This window comes from Saccopteryx bilineata, chromosome 2 (assembly GCF_036850765.1).
Source record: "Saccopteryx bilineata isolate mSacBil1 chromosome 2, mSacBil1_pri_phased_curated, whole genome shotgun sequence".
Lineage (NCBI taxonomy): Eukaryota > Metazoa > Chordata > Mammalia > Chiroptera > Emballonuridae > Saccopteryx > Saccopteryx bilineata.
In genome coordinates, this window is record NC_089491.1 from 131,076,601 (window position 1) to 131,082,075 (window position 5,475).

The following is a 5,475-nucleotide window of genomic DNA, read 5'->3' on the forward strand; positions in this document are numbered from 1 at the left end:
TTCAGTGGCCAACTACACTTTTTTTTGTGTGTGTATTTTTCTGAAGCCAGCTTCAGAAATGGGGAGGCAGTCAGACAGACTCCCGTATGCACCCAACCGGGATCCACCAGCACGCCCATGGGGGGGGTACTCTGCCCATCTGGGGCATCGCTCTGTTGTGACCAGAGCCGTTCTAGTGCCTGAGGCAGAGGCCATGGAGCCATCCCCAGCGCCCGGGCCATCTTTGCTCCAATGGAGCCTTGGCTGCGGGAGGGGAAGAGAGAGACAGAGAGGAAGGAGAGGAGGAGGGGTGGAGAAGCAGATGGGCGCTATTCCTGTGTGCCCTGGCCGGGAATCAAACCCGGGACTTCTGCACGCCAGGCCAATGCTCTACCACTGAGCCAACCAGCCAGGGCCTCCAACTACACTTTTAATTAAAGAAATACTGAACAGAACAAAACAGATACAATTTTTGATTACTAAATGAAAAAAGTTCTTTTTTTTTTAATGAAAATAAATGTAACAGTGGCCAAGTAAATAGGAATGTATTTTGGTACAACTTTTTTGGAAAGCAATTTAGGAATATATATATATCCAAAATGTCAAAGATGTTTATACTCTTGGACACAAGAGTTCCACTTTTAGAAATTTATTCTAAGGAAACAATCTAAAATGTGAGTCAAGTTGTTTATAATATGCAACGCTATTTATTTTCACAAAATACTAGAAAAATTTAAAAATCCAATAGGCCCTGGCCGGTTGGCTCAGCGGTAGAGCGTCGGCCTGGCGTGCGGGGAACCCGGGTTTGATTCCCGGCCAGGGCACACAGGAGAAGCGCCCATTTGCTTCTCCACCCCCGCCCCCTCCTTCCTCTCTGTCTCTCTCTTCCCCTCCCGCAGCCAAGGCTCCATTAGAGCAAAGATGGCCCGGGTGCTGGGGATGGCTCCTTGGCCTCTGCCCCAGGCACTAGAGTGGCTCTGGTCGCAACAGAGCGACGCCCGGAGGGGCAGAGCATCACCCCCTGGTGGGCAGAGCATTGCCCCTGGTGGGCGTGCCGGGTGGATCCCGGTTGGGCGCATGCGGGAGTCTGTCTGACTGTCTCTCCTCGTTTCCAGCTTCAGAAAAATACAAAAAAAAAAAAAAAAAATCCAATAGTAAGAGAAAATTAGATAAATTTTGGTTTAACCAGACAATAGACTATTCATACACTTTTTATAAGAACGCTAAAGGAAAACAATTATAAAAAATGGCAAAATATAATTTGAAATGAGAACTATTGATAAAATAAATATTTATGTATAGTTGTATCTGCATAGAAAAATATTCTAGAAAGAAATATATCAGTGTATTAGCAAGAACTATTTCTAGAGGTACAATCACAAGTAATTTCTCCTTTATATTTTGAGCTTTTTACAATAATAATGTACTGCAAATATACTTGAAGTTAACAATAGGCATTTATTTTAAAGAAAGTTGGTTGTTAAAAGAAAAGCAAGGGAGGCCTGACCTGTGGTGGCGTAGTGGATAAAGCGTCAACCTGGAAACACTGAGGTTGCTGGTTCAAAACCCTGGGCTTACCTGGTCAAGGCACATATGGGAGTTGATGCTTCCTGCTGCTCCCCCCTTCTCTCTCTCTCTCTCTCTCTCTCTCTTCTCTATAATGAATAAATAAAATCTTAAAAAAAAGAAAAGAAAAGCAAGGGATAAGCAACAGGTGGAAGGAGATGTGATCACATTTTCATATGAGAGATGTGTGAATCTATATGCTGTGGAAAAGCTAGTGGAGAAGGAGAGGTTAAAGATATAAGAAGAGGCTGAAGTCCTGGGGCACAGGGTTGGGTCAGACCTGACGGGGCACCTCTTCTATTGAGGTCTGAATGAGGAAGATGCCTACAAATTAGTCAGTGGGAATAAGGAAGTGGAGAGATTCTTGCCTGATGACTGTTATATTCTCTGAAGGGGAAATAAGTGAGGCTGTCCGCTGGGCATCTGAAATGAAACTTCAGGAAAGTGTGAAGCTTTGAAGTTGCCACTGAGTAGAGAGGAAGGAGCTCACATGTTATTTTTCCTCCCAAACCCACTTCTTACCCTTATTCCTCTGATCAATGGTTGGTACCAATGATTCAAAACAGAAATCTGGAAATCATCCCTCATCAATCCTATTGACCCAAAAGTTCTTGTGGTTCAACCCTTAAATATCTCTCGAGCCAATGTTTTTCTCTTCATCTCCTCTCTATCTTCTTGCTTGTATGGCTGCAATAGATACTGAACTTGTCTCAGAACATGTTTGTTTCCTCTTAGCTATAATCCATGCCAGACCCATTTTTCAAAAACCCAATTAGGGATTTTGGCATACTTTCATTTAAAATACATCAAGTCTTCAATGGCTTTTAGGATAAAGTTCCTATTCCACTACAGAATATTTAAGGCACTTCTTAATTTCGTTGTTGTATCTTCTCCAATTTCTTTCTCCTTATTTGTCCCTCCCTCCCTTCCTTTCTTCTTTTCTTTTGTATTTTTCTGAAGCTGGAAACGGGGAGAGGCAGTCAGACAGACTCCCGCGTGCGCCCGACCGGGATCCACCCGGCACGCCCACCAGGGGCAATGCTCTGCCCACCAGGGGGCGATGCTGTCTGCCCCTCCGGGGTGTCACTCTGTTGCGAGCAGAGCCACTCTAGCGCCTGAGGCAGAGGCCAAGGAGCCATCCCCAGCGCCCGGGCCATCTTTGCTCCAATGGAGCCTCTGCTGCGGGAGGGGAAGAGAGAGACAGAGAGGAAGGAGAGGGGAGGGGTGGAGAAGCAGATGGGCGCTTCTCCTATGTGCCCTGGCCAGAAATCGAACCCGGGACTTCTGCACGCCAGGCCGATGCTCTACCACTGAGCCAACCGGCCAGGGCCTCTTCTTTTCTTCTATTCACTAATACCAAAAATGTGCTGGAAACTGTTTAGGCTAAGTGCTAGGGAACTAAGACAAAGAACTCTAGATATGGTTCTGTGCAAGAGCAACTTATATTCTTGTGAGGAAAATAGACATAAATAAGTTTGATAAATGTTATAGTCATCACAATATGTACAGGGTGCAGTGAAGATACATAAGAATGTTCCAGATCTTGGAGACAGTGATTGGGCAGGGAGAAGTCAGAAAAAGTTTCATAGAGCATCTGACCCTTGAATTGGACCTTGAAAGGTAAGTAGATATTTTTGGAGGGAGGTAGAAGATGAAAAAAGGTGTTTTAGATAGAGGCATTAATATGAGCAAAGGTTTGGAAGTGTGCTACAGCTAGTGATATTTGGTTTGCCTATAGACTACTGTGTGTGTGTGTTAAGGAAATAGAGGAAAATGTGGTAGTAAAATAAAGATTGGTGGAGACAGATGTCAGATGGTAGAGTTACAAGCTCTTATCCTGAAGGCAATGGAAAACAACTGACAGTTTTTAGACAGGAGAGTAACATAATTAGATTTGGAATTTTAAAAGATCTGGTTGACTATAAAATGGAGGATGAATTGGAGGAATATAAATAAGATTCTGGATGCAGTGAGGCCATTTTGAAGGTTGCTATTTAGAGGAGAGATGCTAAGGTCTTAATGGCCAAAGTAAAGGAAGAAAATGGGATGTTTAAAATATTAAGGAGATAGTGTGTTCCACAGCAGTGTTTTTCAAAATATGGTTCCTGAACTAGTGACAGCCTGTGAACTGTTACCAGTCTGTTATGCGATAAATAAAGAAATTGAGAATAAGAATTTAGAAACTTGTGTGGTAAGTTCAAAGAAGAATTTTATAACTGTTAAATCTAATAATAAAAAATTAGACTTTTTATATATAAATCATGGCTTTTTGTTTTATTTATTTATTTATTTATATAAATAAATTTTTATTTTAATGGGGTGACATCAATAAATCAGGGTACATACATTCAAAGAAAACATTTCCAGGTTATCTTGTCATTTAGTTATGTTGCATACCCATCACCCAAAGAGAGATCGTCCTCTGCCACCCTCCATCCAGTTCTCTCTGTACCCCTCCCCCTCCCCTCCCCCTCTCCCTCCTTCCCTCCCCCCACCCCCCATAGCCACCACACTCCTGTTCATGCCTCTCAGTCTCGCTTTTATGTCCCACTAATGTATGGAATCCTGCAGTTCCTGTTTTTTTCTGATTCGCTTATTTCACTCCGCACAATGCTACCAAGACTCCACCATTCCGCTATAAGTGATCCAATGTCACCATTTCTCCTAGCTGAATAATATACCATGGTGTATATGTGCCCCATCTTCTTCATCTAGTCCTCTATTTTTTTTACAGTGATTAAAAGCCTTTAAGCAAACTCTTGGCCAATACAGCAAGAATCCATAAATGAGTAGTGTCCTTAACATGTTCCCCAAGTCCAAGTTGGCCCCCTCACCATGCCAAATCCCTGAAAAATGCAACCCAACCACAGTTCAGTCTGTTAGGAGCTGTCACAGGGAACAGGAGTCCAGGAAAGTTCCCCACAGGAAAAGTCCGTATGGCACTGGAATTGTTGTCACCATTCTATACTTTGCAGCTCATGTCCAAGTCCCAATGACCGCTGCTTCTAGCTGGTAATGATTCAGGTAGACTGGAAAAAGCCATTTGCAGCATGCGTGGATATGGAGCTTCTGTTCTCCTCTGCCTGGAGAGTTGAGACCAGGTTGCTTTTCCCTGGAGCTCTGTGACTGTGGCCTGGTAAAGAGAACCTTGGGATACACTAAGCTGGGTGGCAAAGGTAAATTCATAATACAAGTTGGCAAAAGGAGAAAAGAGAGCTCTAAATTAAGAGTAGGTCCCAGCCTGAAATATGAGTGGGGCATTGAGGTAGGAGGAATAAAGGAAACACTATATATTAAGCAAAGCAGCAGAAAATAGGACTATCAACACCCACAACAGAGATCTTTGAGGGAAGAATAAAGAACCTGACTTTTCAGGCAAAACATAGTTAAGTGGCCCTTGTGCAAATGAGATCAGTTTACCTGCTTCTTGGAAGAAATACCCTAGGCTCGTTCACAGTGTCGTAATGGGGTCGACGGCCCTGGGCACCTTCAGCCTTCAGTGGCAAACCCCAGCATTCTGGGCAAGGTTAGGTCATAAGTGGCTGGAGCAGGGCTGGAAGAGACTGAACCCTCCCTTAGAGGAGCGAGGGGGAAGCCCACCTTCCAGTGTCCCTGTTTCCTCACAGCAGAGGTGTGTAAGCCTGGCAGGCTTTAGCTCAATGACCTTCCTTTCCACTATTGAAGGAGGACCCAGATGGCATCCTATGAGACCCCTTTGGGGTGTTGGAGCCTTTAAGGGTGTATCCTAAAAGCTGGTAGTTCCCCCTGATCTCTATTGGGCTTTTTCTGCCTCTAGGTATCTTAAAAGCCATTCTCAGAAGATCTCGCTGAGGGGTTTGAGGATCCCCATCCGCCTATATAAATCTTTTCCATATATCTGGAGCTATTTGGAAAAAAGACAGAACAGTGTTATTAGCTAGATCTAATAAA